This window comes from Elephas maximus, chromosome 2 (assembly GCF_024166365.1).
Source record: "Elephas maximus indicus isolate mEleMax1 chromosome 2, mEleMax1 primary haplotype, whole genome shotgun sequence".
Taxonomy (NCBI): Eukaryota; Metazoa; Chordata; class Mammalia; order Proboscidea; family Elephantidae; genus Elephas; species Elephas maximus.
This window is the reverse complement of record NC_064820.1, coordinates 201058087-201072728: the sequence shown is the minus strand read 5'-3', so window position 1 is coordinate 201072728 and position 14642 is coordinate 201058087.

Here is a 14642-nt window from a genome sequence, read left to right as displayed (position 1 = left end):
ATTATCCAAGTGGCTAGCCAGCATAAGACTACGGGTCTGACACGAGGTGCACAAGCAACATTGAAATCTACCCAAAACACAAAAGCTGAAACCCAAACACTGTCCCCTAAGGACATAGGGCATAGGGAATAGTATATGTCTGACCTAGACACACTAAACCACAACCTTTCAATTTTTTTTTTATACCTAGTGTTAATATATATAATAGCATTTTAACTTTTAAAAAGGAGCATACAAAATAGTATTAAAGCAAAAGATACTTTAACTAATATAGAGGAGCATGGAGAATCAGAAAAACTAAAACTTATCACTCAAATTACTAACAAAAAATAAATAGGTTCAGGTAATATATTAGGGTCAAAAAAAAAAAAATGAACTCCTGAGACCTGTAACAGAAATAGCAAGAAACAAATTTAAAATAAAGGATACCCCTGATGTCAGCCTGATCACCAGACCTCAAGAGTTATAGCCCCATGCCAGAATTGTTAGGAACAGTCATTAATATAGATATAAATAAAGGGGAAAGCTTGGCCAGGTGGATGGTGTCAAAAGGACCTATCTTAAATCCCAATTTATTTGTTCTACCAGATAATGATGCAGATGACTTATGCACCCCTAATAATTGGTCATCACGCCCCTTGACAATTGGCAAAATTACTAAAAGTAATACTGATGAGAACTCCATCAGAGTACAGTGCAATGAATCACTTTTGTGTGACCTTTCTTGCTGTGGTCTTCTAACTCCCACCCAAGTGATTGGGTGGGACTGTGCAAATAAGGTAATTGTGGCCCACCAAGGGAACTGGTCAGTTTTGCCATCCCACTAAGCTTAAAAGAGAGCCAATTCCAGAGCAAAGAGAGGATCCCACCACCACCAAGGAAGGACAGTTGAGAGCAGACGCGTCCTTTGGACCCAGGATCCCTGTGCTGAGAAGCTCCTGGAACCAGGACACTGACACAGAGACAGCTGTAACACTGGAGAAGGTGAGAAGCGGCAGCAGAGAAATGAGGGCAGGAGATGATGGCAGGAGAGGCTGGCAGGAGACTGCACAGAGGGCTTCCCAGCCCTTGGAGTGAAAAAGCTGAGTGCCTTTGGGCCAAGGCTTACTGGCGGGATGGGGTGCTTCTGGGCATTTATTGGCAGGGGCTAAAAGCTTTGTAACATTTGCCTGAGCAGGGCAGAAGCCAAAGGGCGAGACAGAGGCATGCCTGCAGCACGACGGGGAAGAGGCTGTCCTGATGGAAGAACTGTATCCTGAGCTTTCCTGAGCCTGAATTGTAACATGTTACTTCCCAAACAAACTCCATAATCGTGAGTATTGTCTCTGAGTTCTTTGTAGCCATTTCAATAAATTATTGAACCTAGCAGAGAAGAAGAGAGTGCCATGGGAGGGACAGTTGCTATCAGAAGTGGTAAAGATGGCAGAGAAAGGAGGCATGTCTGACCTCTGCCTCTTATCAACCTTGGGCTGTTGATCTTCTTTATTTATTTATTTACTGTACTTTAGATGAAGGTTTACAGAGCGAGCTAGTTTCTCATTCAACAATTAATACACATATTATTTTGGGACATGGGTTGCCAACCCCATGATATGTCAACACTCACCTCTTCTCGACCTTGGGTTCCCCATTACCAGCTTTCCTGTCCTGTCCTGCCCTGTCCTCCTTGCCCCTGGACTGGTGTGCCCAGTTAGTCTCGTTTTGTTTTATGGGCCTGTCTAATCTTTGGCTGAAGGGTGACCCTCAGGAGTGACTTAAAAGGGTGTCTGGGGGCCATACTCTTGGGGTTTCTCTATTCTCTGTCAGACCAGTAAGTCTGGTCTTTTTCACGTGTTTGAGTTAGGATTTTGTTCTACATTTTTCTCCACCTCTGCCCAGGACCCTCTATTGTGATTCCTGTCACAGCAGTCAATGGTGGTAGCTGGGCACCGTCTAGATGTGCTGGATTCAGTCTGGTGGAGGCTGTGGTGGTTGTGGTCCGTTGGTCCTTTGGGCTAATCTTTCCCTTGTGTCTTTGGTTTTCTTCATTCTCCCTTGCTGCAGACAGGGTGAGACCAGTGGGGTATCTTAGATGGCTGCTCACAAGCTTTTAAGACCCCAGACGCTACTCATCAAAGTAGAACGTAGAACCTTTTCTTTATAAACTGTTATACCAGTTGAGCTAGATGTTCCCCCGAGACCATGGTCACCACAGCCCTCAGCCCAGTGATTTGGTCTCTCAGGGAGTTTGGATGTGTCTATGAAGCTTCTGTGACATTGCCTTGGACAAGTTGTGCTGGCTTCCCCAGCACTGTGTACTGTCTTACCCTTCACCAAAGTTACCACTTATCTATCGTGTATTTAGTGTTTTCCCCTCCCACCCCTTCCCTACTTCATAACCATCAAAGATTGTTTCTTTTGGGGTGTAAACCTTTTCATGAGTTTTTATAGTAGTGGTCTCATACAATATTTGTCCGTTTGTGATTGACTGTTTCACTCAGCATAATGCCCTCCAGATTCATCCATGTTGTGAGATACTTCACAGACGGGGTTGTTGATCTTGATTCTCCTTCCCCCTTGTGAAGTTAGAGGAGCTCAGACAATGCCCCCTTACCATTTTTACTCAGAGTTACAGAACAGAGAGCATTTATGAGACAGGAGATAATTAAACTTAGACAAGAATTTCAACAAACAGGACCCAAAACAGAATGGCTTGTAAAAGTGTGGGGAAAAAGTGAAAGAAGTTTAAATCTAACAAGCGATGAGCTATTACAACTAGGAACAATCCCCAGTGATGCCAGATTAAACCAAAAACTAAGGTCTTTGGGGAAAAAAATCAAGCTAAAGTAGAAAGGTCATTGTTTGATTGGGTAGCTAGGACACAGAATAAGTGGCTAGCCCCAAATTTAACTGTAGTAAAGAGAGGACAGTGGCCAAATGCAGCAGAAGCTACCAGTATCTTAATAAAGGCAGGCTTACTCACAATGATCTATAATAGAAACAGTCTTCCTCGGAAAAGAAGGGGTTAAAAGTCAAACCGCTGCGGCAACTAGAAGAGTCAAAGCAACAGCAGCAGCACCTTTGGTGGCAGCAGCAGTGGTACCGCGGAGGAGGCTGCGGCAACTAAAAAAACAAAAAAGTTTAAAAAGGCAAGCAGCCAGCCACAAAAAAACCCAGTGCCGTGGAGTCGATTCCAACTCATAGCGACCCTATAGGACAGAGTAGAACTGCCCCATAGAGTTTCCAAGGAGCGCCTGGTGGATTTGAACTGCCGACCTTTTGGTTAGCAGCCATAGCACTTAACCACTACGCCAGCCAGCCACAGTAACAGCAAAAGCAATAAAACATAAATAAGAAAAAAAAAAAAAAAAGCCATTGCCATAGACTTGATTCCGACTCATAGTGACCCTATAGGACAGAGTAGAACTGCCCCACAGAGCGCCTGGTGGATTTGAACTGCTGACCTTTTGGTTAGTAGCCTTAGCTCTTAACCACTAAGCCACCAACTGAAAAAGGCTTAGCTTTCTTCAGCCCTATCACTCTACTGGTTATAGCTCTGTTACAAAAAGTTCTAATCTTTGGAGCCATAGGGATAAACACTCATGGCACCCCTATGGCACAGACACGAAAAAATTAATTACAAATATAAGGAAGATGAAGAGAGTCTCCCCTTACAGTATATCCAGTGACAAATGAATAAAAACATAAATCTGGATACAGGGGAGGAAATTTTAATACATATATGATATTAAAATAAACTTCATAATGTCATCAAATTGAAAGTCCAAAATTTATTAATATAATTTCATGCTTATTCTTATATTATTATTAAAATTGATAAAAACAAAGATAAAAGGTGCCCAGTGGCTTTTACACCAGCTGACTTTTTTTCTTCTTTTGCAAATAACATTTTCTGTTTGCCTACATCTTTTTTCCTTTTCCTGTTGTTTCCTTACACGTTTCTATTTGCCCCCTCCTGTGCCTTATTTTCCTCAAGATAATTGAAAAACCATTGCAGCAGTACATCCACAAGGAACTGCCAGTCGTTCAAGCCCAATTCAGAAGAGGACATGGAATGAGGGATATCATTGCTGATGTCAGATGGATCCTGGCTGAAAGCAGAGAATGCCAGAAAGATGTTTACCTGTTTTATTGACTACGCAAAGGCATATGACTGTGTGGATCATAACAAATTATGGGTAATATTGCAAAGAATGGGAATTCCAGAACACTTAATTGTGCTGATGTGGAAGCTAAACATACACCAAGAGGCAGTTGTTCGAACAGAACAAGGGGATACTGAGTGGTTTAAAATCAGAAACGGTGTGAGTCAGGGCTGTATCCTTTCACTGTACTTATCCAATCTGTTTGCTAAGCAAAGCAGGACTATATGGAGAAGAACACACATCAGGATTGGAGCAAGACTCACTAACAATCTGCACTATGCAGATGACACAACCTTGCTTGCTGAAAGCAAAGAGGACTTGCAGCATTTACTGATGAAGATCAAAGACTACAGCCTTCAGTATGGATTGCACCTCAATATAAAGAAAACAAAAATCCTCACAACTGAACCAAGAAACACCATGATAAATGGAGACAATACTGAGGTCGTCAAAGATGTCATTTTACTTAGATTCACAATCAACACATATGGAAGCAGCAGTCAAGAAATCAAATGATGTATTGCATTGAGCAAATCTGCTGCAAGAAAACCTCTTTAAAATGTTAGAGAGGAAAAATGTCACGTTGAGGACTAAGGTGCTCCTGACCCAAGTCACAGTATTTTCAATCACCTCATGTGCACGCGAAAGCTGAATAACGAATAAGAAAGACCGAAGAATAATTGATGCATTTGAATTATAGTGTTGGTTAGGAATATTGAATACCATGGCCAGAAGAACAAACATATCTGTCTTGGAAGAAGTACAGTCAGAATGCTCCTTAGAAGCAAGGATAGTGAGACTTTGTCTCACATACTTTGGCCATGTTATCAGGAGGGACCAGTCCCAGAGAAGGACATCACGCTTGGTAGGCGGTCAGTGAAAAAGAGGAAGACGCTCAATGAGATGTATTGACCCAGTGGCTACAACAGGGGCTCAAACATAGCAATGATTGTGAGGATAGTGAAGGACTGAGTATTAATGTTTCTTTCTGTTGTACATAGGGTTGCTATGAGTCAGAAGCATCTCGACGGCACCTAACAACAACAAATTAGTGATTAACCTTTTCCATTATTTTTGTTTGAGATACAATTACGGGTCAGCTCTGAATGGTTACATCATTTTGCAGCCAAGAAGTCTTTCTGCTACATGTGTGAGGAAAAGGCTTCTGTTCTACTTTTTTTTATTTCCTTCATTAGCAACATATTAAATTACTAGACTTAGTGCCTGGCTTTCATGTCTCTGATAATCTTACACTTTAATTCTTTGACCTTTCCTTTATTTTCTGGGAGGATTCTTCACATTTATCTTCCAACCTACAGATTAGGATTTCTGAAATTATTATTCTCCCACTTTCTAGTGTATTTTCTTAAAAAAAAAAAAAAAAGTACTTTATTTGAAAATATGTTTATTGGGCTTTTGCAAATACTGCACCCATGCACAGATAGCTTGGTTATGAAAATCAAGGGGGGTAGTGGTGTTGTCAAAACATGTAACACTGCATTATTTTCATAAAATATGGTATACCACATACAGCATCCATCCAGTAGTAAGAAACCCACTATCCTGACCCAACAGGTCCTGGGTGGATTGTTTTCTTCCCTCCTTCATGCCTTTTTTTAGCAGTAAGAGAATAAAAAGAAACTTAGGAATAAAGAAATGGGAACTATTCCTAATTACTGTTTCAGGAATTTGAAAGGCTCAAGTGGTTAAGTGTATATATACAGTGTTTGAAATCATGTTACAGCTCCTCTTCAGTTCTATTCTCTTAATCAGCTGATCTTTTTTTTTTAAGAGAGTTATTTCCACTGTTTATTACCCATTCCCTGTACTACTAGTCAGTTCCCGCTTCTCAAACACATAGACAGAATATTAAAAAATAGATTTTAGCAGTCCAGTCTTCATAGAAATATGATGTGGATACTGAGTCACTCTACCAGCCTTTCCATATCTCTTGGAAATGCTGTAACCATGTTGTCCCTAGTCATTGGTTGTCGTACTTCAAGTTAATCAAGATTATATATTAAACACTGCCAGGGTGCTCTGATGTGTACCTCCACTTTTGCACTAAACCTTAGAAATCATAAGTTTTTTTTTTTTTTTTTAAGCGTAGGGCAATATATTGCCAAACAAAACAAGAACAGGAAGTCTGGGTGAATCTGAAACTAAGAAATCCCCGAGAAAATGACATCAGATGGGATCAAATTAAAGAGAGAAACTGCAGTCTGAGATGCTTGTGACAAGCACATGGGGAGAACATTACCATAAAAGGTGGGAGCCATGCAAGGAGGCCCATGATTTCTTCAAGCAGTGGGATCCAGGAGCAGGAAGGAGGTGACAGAGGCAGCTTACAGGGGGACTACTTGGACTACTGCAGTGGGAGCAGCTGAGCCAGCAGATCCTTATGCAGACCCGCACACACACCCATCCCCATCTCACGTGCTCCAGTCTCGGGGCGAAGGTGGAGAACACATTTCGCAGTAGCAATGATCGGAAGACCCAAGTCCAGGAGACCACCAACTGAGGTACCCTGCTCAGTGGCACATCTTTTTCATCCCTGAGACCAAACCCATTTCCATCAAGTCAATTCTGACTCATAGCAACCTGAAAACATCGTGCCTCTCCTTTGAGTCAGGCTGCACAAAGGGGCGGCAGATAGTCTAGCCAGGGGATCTAGCTTGCAAAGATGAGCTCCTAGCCAGGAATCACCAAACAGTTGAGTGGTGCCAAATTCTTGAAAGAAAGCAAACTCAAAAAATTTGCAACTGAAGAAACGGTTAACAGGACAAAAAAAACCCTCCATGTTTACAGTATTGGAGCTTTCTACTGGCCCATAAGGCCATGCCAAAATCATGCTGACGAAATTAAAGAACACTTCACAGTTTTTGCGCTCAATGCCAATTAAGATTTCCCTGCTAGTCCCATAGCTTCTCTACTCTGTCCTATAGTGTCGCTATGAGTTGGAATCGACTCAACAGTAGTGGGTTTGGTTTGGGTTTGCTAGTCCCAAACTAAAAAACCCTGGGGAAAATACTCAGTTTTGTTTTCTGAGAGACTCTTCCTCATATCAAAATGGATTTCATTCAAAGACACAGTCTAATCTTAATGTGGATATGCCTTTTCCCATAAACAATGTATTCTTTACCCTATGACACCCTCTCCTGAGGCAGTGAACTCAGAGCCTGCTATCTGCTTGGATGGGGAGAAAGGAAAAAGCCATATCCAGCCTTCTACATCTTATGTGACTTTTTAGATTCCCACCTAAAACAGTGCATGGCTCGGAATAGGCAGTTATTTATTCCACAGTTGTTTTTTGAACCAGACAGTGGGATTACAAAGTGAATAAAATGGGATGTGGGGTGGGAACAGGCATAAATCATTATCTTGGAGATCTATACTACATTATTATGTACAAGGTTGGTGTATAACTGCAGAATGAGAAGACAGTAACAGGCAAGCGAGGATAGAGAGTGCTTTACAAAGAAAATGGTTTTTAGCTGATGATCCTAATGTCGTCCATCCCTGCGTCACGTGGAATTGGGGTGGTGGACTAGCTGGACTAGGTGAACACAAGGGTACACTGTTTAAAATATCATCCAGATTTTACTGCAAACTCGAAAAACATTCTGTAAGCTACTTACATTTTACTGTCTATATAAACTCTCTTAGAAGTTTAAAGGATATTAGAATTATACAATTACAATCAAGAGTGAGCATATGACTGCAACAATTTGTTTAGGAAAAGGAAACCAGAGATGTACTGACTGGATGGTGCTGACATAATGGAATCAAACCAAACTTGTTGCCATTGAGTCAATTCTGACTCACAGCAACTCTGCAGGACAGAGTAGAGCTCATAGGATTTCCAAGGAGTGGCTGGTGGATTCAAACTGCTGACCTTCTGGTTTGCAGTTGAACTCTTAACCCCTGCGCCACAATTTTATCTGAGGCTTTCCAATATGACACTACAAATTTATGGGGTAAATCATGAAAACCTGGGGACAATTTTTAAATTGTATCTTTAAATCCAGTTGCTTAAAATGAATTGAAGCTATGCTGGCCTATTTTCCTTTGACCATATCTTTGTACTGACGTAGAGATCAGAAAGCAAATGTTGGAGAACTGTTAGTTTCTACACCTCTTGCCACAGGCATGACAAGGTTTTCTTCTGCTTTAGGCACAACCTATATATATTTCTTGGATATGGCATATAGCAGGCACTTAAAGGATATTTTTAGAATAAAAATGCAATAGATTACCTTTAGAGATGACGTGTTGTTTGAATAGATGACAAAAATATTTTGTTATCAATAGAATTGTGTCCTCCAAAAATATGTGTTGTAAATCCTAACCTCTATGCCTGTGATTATAATCCCATTTGGGAATGACTTCTCTTTGTTATGTTAATAAGGCAGGAGTATATCTTCAACGTCTTCTTTGTTTAATCTCTGATTTACAGAAATTCTTTTTTTTCTCACTTTTTTATTGTACTTTAGATGCAGGTTATAGAACAAACTAGTTTCTCATTAAACAGTTGGTACACATATTGTTCTATGACACTGATTAACAACCCCACAACACATCAACACGTTGCCTTCTCGACCTTGGGTTCCCTATTACCAGCTTTCCCGTCTCCTCCTGCCTTCTAGTCCTTGACCCTGGGCTGTTGTGCTCCTTTAGTGTCGTTTTCTTTTATAGGCCTGTCCAGTCTTTTGCTAAAGGGTGAACCTCAGGAGTGACTTCATTACTGAGCTAAAAGGGTGTCCGGGGGGCATACTCTCAGGGTTTCTCCAGTCTCTGTTAGGCCAGTAAGCCTGGTCTTTTTTTGTGAGTTAGAATTTTGTTCTACATTTTTCTCCAACTCTGCAGGGACCCTCTATTGTGATCCCTGTCAGAGCAGTTGGTGGTGGTAGCTGGGCACCACCTAGTTGTGCTGAGCTCAGTCTGGTGGTGGCCGTGGTAGATGTGGCCCATTAGGCCTTCCCCTTGTGTGTTTAGTTTTCCTCATTCTTCCTTTCTCCTGAAGGGGTGAGACCGGTGGAGTATTTTAGATGGCCACTCCCACCCAGGCTTTTAAGACTCCCCAAAGTAGAATGTGATTTACAGAAATTTTGAGACGTGTTTTTTTTAAGCTGCTGAGTGTTGGGATAATGTTATGCAACAATGGAGAAGTACATATTGTGCACAGGACACATTGTACAATGCTTCTTTGACTACCTCATTTATTCTTCTTACCTTTTCAATTTGTGCTTAGGTTCTATGCTCACCACTATGTATCAGCCCTGTGTCCAGGATGTAGAGGATATTCTGACCAGCGAGCATGTGTTACAAGCCCACCTTTGTCAATAAGATGACAGAGTAACATGATTTACACAACTATCAGAATCACATTGTTGTTAGATGCCATCAAGTCAGTTCCCACTCACAGTAACCCTATGTATAGCAGAATGAAACACTACCTGGTCCTGCGCCGCCCCCACAATCATTATTATGCCTGAGTACATTGTTGCAGCCACTTTGTCAGTCCATCTAATTGAGGGTCTTCCTCTTTTTCACTGACCCTCTACTTTATCAAGCATGAGTTCCTTTTCCAGGGACTGTTCCCTCCTGATATGTTCGAAGTCTCACCATCCTTGCTTCTAACGAGCATTCTGGCTGTGCTTCACCAGAAGTGTGTGTGCTTTAAATGAAAGCTTACAATTCAAGACAGTTTCTCATACAAAAACTTATACACACATCGTTGTGACCCTAGTTGCTCTCCCTACAATGTAACAGCACACTCCTTCTCTGTACCCTGTATTTCCCATGTCCATTCAACCAGCTCCTGTCCCCTTCTGCCTTCTCACCTTGCCTCCACATGTGTCTACTTGAGATAAGAAGCACACACCTCACCAGTTTCATTTTATGTCTTTTAGTCCAGTCTAATCTTTGTCTGAAGAGTTGGCTTTGGGAATGGTTTTAGTTTTGGGCTAAGAGAGACTCTGGGGGCCATGAGGGCCATGACCTCTGGGGTCCCTCCAATCTCAGTCAAACCATTAAGTCTGGTCTTTTTACTAGAATTTGAGGTCTGCATCCCACTTTTCTCCTGCTCCATCAGGGATTCTCTGTTGTGTACCCTGTCAGGGCAGTCATTGCTGGTAGCCAGGCACCATCTAGTTCTTCCAGTCTCAGGCTAATGGGAGTCTCTGGTTTATGTGGCCCTTTCTGTCTCTTGGGCTCATATGTTCCTTGTGTCTTTAATGTTCTTCATTCTCCTTTGCTTTGCTCCAGGTGGGTTGAGACCAATGGATACATCTTAGATGGCTGCTTGCTAGCTTTTAAGGTCCCAGATGCCACTCACCAAAGTGGGATGCAGAACATTTTCTTAATACACTTTGTTATGCCAATTGACCTGGATGTCCCCTTAAGCCATGGTCCCCAGACCCCCACCACTGCTACTCTGTCCCTCAAAGTATTTGGTTGTATTCAGGAAACTTCTTTGCTTTTGTATTAGTCCAGTTGTGCTGACTTCCCCTGTATTGTGTATTGTCCTTCCTTTCACCTAAAATAATTATTGTCTACTATCCTTTTTTTTTTTATCTAATTAGTGAATATCCCTCTCCTTCCCTCCCCACCCTTGTAACCATCAAAGAATGTTTTCTTCTGTTTAAACCTTTTCTTGAGTTCTTACAATAGTGGTCTCATACAGTATTTGCCCTCTTGCAACAGTCAGTCTCTTTTGAGATATAAAAGAGATTAAATGCAAGCTAGCAGGCAGTGATGGAGGATGAGAGATGCCAAGCAATATGAAGATTGACCAGAAGCAGAAGCTCGGAGGAGACAAGGGGCTTCCTCCAGAGCTGAAAGAGAAAGCCTTCCCCTACAGCTGGCACCTTATTTGTACTTCTAGCCTCCTAAACTGTGAGAAAATAAATTCATGTTTTTTAAGGCCACCCACTTATGACATTTCTGTTACAGCAGCACTAGATAACTAAGATACATTGTTTCAGATAATATTTGGTAGCTGACGCATTGGTAATGGTATAAATTTCAAACTCCCATCATATCCTTTAGAGTAACAATAAAGGATGTCGAGGAGAGGAGAGGCAGTGGTGGTTCTAAAATTGATCTAAAGGCACTACTAGAAAAGTAAATACACCCTGTGTGAAAACCACCACCTGTCTGTCATACTGTGGTTGCTTGCATGTTGCTGTGATGCTGGAAGCTAAGCCACCTGTATTTCAAATGCCAGCAGGGCCACCCATGGTGGACGGGTTTCAGTGGAGCTTCCAGACTAAGACAGACAAGGAAAAAAGACCTGGCAACCTGCTTCCAAATATTAAAAAAAAAAAAAAAAAAATTAGCCAGTGAAAACCTTATGGATCGCAACAGAACACTGTTTGACTCACTTGCATTGGACACATCATAAAGAGCAATAAATCACTGGAGGAAGACATCAAGCCTGGTGAAGTAGGGAGCCAACGAAGGCCTAGGTGAAATAGACTGGTAAACCATTAACGATGGACTCAAACATGTTCACGATTGTGAGGATGGCACAAGAGCAGGTAGCGTTTCATTCTGTTGTACATGAGGTCACCATGAGTCAGAGCCTACTTGAAGGCAGCTAACAACAATAATGTATGAAAATATGCAAAAGTGGACTGAGAGATAAGAGAACTGAATATAAGTAAGTACTTGAAAGTGCATGCTAAGGATGCCAAGAGGCAGCAATGGACAGGTACTTCTGGGGGTAGGGGAAAAGAGCATTAACAGAAAGGTGGGTGTTAGCTGCTGTTGAGTTGGCTCCTGATCCAGGGTGTGGAAACCATGCCACAAGGAGAAAAACATCAAGAGAAGAAAATAAAAGATCCTGCAGCAGAAAAGGTAACACCCAAAAGTCATTTTCAACCCCGCAATTCTTTCCTCAAATCTCCCAAGTCATCTAATAAAGAAATCACACTCTACTACACTGACAAAAATAGCTGTTCCTTGAACTACGTATCTTGAACACAAGATAGAGCTCAAAGAATGAGGGAGATACATCAAAAGGTCAAAGAACCCAACTTCAAGTGAATATCAAAGGTCAAATCTGGGATAATTTCAGCATCAAAATAAATGATATTAACAGATTACAGCCCTTTGAATAAAATAAGAGTCCATGCTTCCATCATTTTCCAAACAAAAAAATCTGATTTGCAAGATAGAGAATATGAATTCTTCCTTATAGAAAGCCAATGAATAATTGTAGAAGAAATGATGGGATTATAAAATCTCCATTTAGAAACCATTATAGTAATAATTGAGGCAAAAGTCATCAATGGATGCTAAAACAAATGTGGGCAAGGTTGACAAGTAAAAATTTATATTCACACACTCATTACCTCCTCTCAAGATGCATATAATTAACCCATTGCCATCCAGTCGATTCCAACTGTTAGCAATCCTATAGGACAGAGTAGAACTGACCCATAGGGTTTCTAAGGAATGCCTGGTAGATTTTTAACTGCCTACCTTTTAGTTAGCAGCCATAGCTCTTAACAACTATGCCACTAGGGTTTCCTATATATTATTGGAGAGGGAAAAATAGTAACTTTACAGCGGGAAATCTAGCAGACACCATCTTAACCAACAGAGCAAAGTTAAAATTACCAGCCCTGGGACAACTAGACATACATGGCTTAGTTATCTGGTGCTGCTGTAACAGAAATACCACATGTGAATGGCTTTAACAAACAAATTTATTTCCTCACAGTTTAGGAGGCTAGAAGTTCAAATTCAGAGAGCCAGCTCCAGGGGAAGGCTCTCTCTCTTTCGGCTCTGGAGGAAGGTCCTTGTCTCTTCCGAGCTTCTGCTCCTGGATGATCTTCATATGGCTTGACATCTCTCTTTCCCTATCTCTGCTTTTTTCAATTGCTTCTTTAATCTCTTTTATATCACGAAAGAAATTGACTCAAGACACGCCCTACATTAACCCTGTGTCATTCACATAACAAAGACAACCCATTCCTAAATGGGATTATAACCTCAGGCATAAAGGTTAGGATTTACAACACATTTGTGGGGGGACACAATTTGATCCATAATAATGGCTCCTAAAATGATAATATGATGGAGAAGAACACAATATTACTTCTGTGGTTTTCTTTCCCAAATAGCATAGAATAAATCTAATCAGGAGGAAACATCAGACAAATCCAACTGACGGACAGTCTAGAAAATAACCATCCTGTTCATTTCACACATTTATTTATGAGGAAACATCTGTTTCATAATGCAACAATGAGACAAGAAATAGCCAAAACCACCAGAAAAGACAAATGGACATTTTAAATTACTTTCAATGCTATGAGTACAATATATCAGATATGTCAACCATATTATAAAAGTTAAAGCATAGCTTGCTTTTTCAGGTTGCTTTGAAAATGGGCTATTAGGAAGCCACGAAAATAGACATTTTCCTCTTTTGCTTAATTCTGAACAAATGATTGAGATTTTACCAGGCAACGAAAAACTGTTGGCAACTTAAAAGATGATTGTTAACTCTTTTTTGACTGTTTTTTTTTAAGGTTCACATATGTTGGTTTACTGTGGAGGCCTGGTGTCACAATGGTTAAGCGTCTGGCTGCTAACCAAAAGGTTAGCAGTTCGAATCCACCAGCCGCTCCTTGGAAACCCTATGGGGTAGTTCTACTCTGTCCTATAGGGTCACTATAAGTTGCAATCAATTCGACAGCAGTAAGTTTGGCTTTATTTTTTTGTATATACATACATACATATATACACACACATACCCATATATATATAGTTGTTGTTGTTAGATGCTGAGCTGATTCCAACTCAAAAAGACCCTATGTACAACAGATTGAACACTGCACGATCCTGAGCCATCCTCACAATCCTTGCTATGTTTCAGCCCATTGTTGCAGCCACTGTGTCAATCCAACTTGTTAGGATCTTCCTGTTTTTCACTGACCCTCTATGTTACCAAGTATGATGTCCTTCTTCAGGGACTGATCCCTCCTGATAACATGTCCAAAGTATATGAGATGCAGTCTCACCATCCTTGCTTCTAAGGAACATTCTGGTTGTACTTCTTCAAAGACAAATTTGTTCGTTCTTTCGGCAGTCTGTGATATCTTCAATATTCTTCACCAACACCACAATTCAAAGGTGTCAGTTTTTCTTTGGTCTTCCTTATTCATTGTCTAGCTCTCCTATGCATACGAGGCAATTGAAAACACCATGGCTTGGGTCAGGCACACCTTAGTTTTCAAGGTAACATCTTTGCTTTTCAACACTTTAAAGAGGTCTTTTGCAGATTTGCCCAATGCAATGTGTCTTTTGATTTCTTGACTGCTGCTTCCATGTGTGTTGATTGTGGATCCAAGTAAAATGAAATCCTTGACAACGTCAGTCTTTTCTCCATTTATCATTATGTTGCCTGTTGGTCCATTTGTGAGGATTTAAAAAATTTTTTTATTGTGCTTTAGGTGAAAGTTTACAAAGCCAATCAGTCTCTCA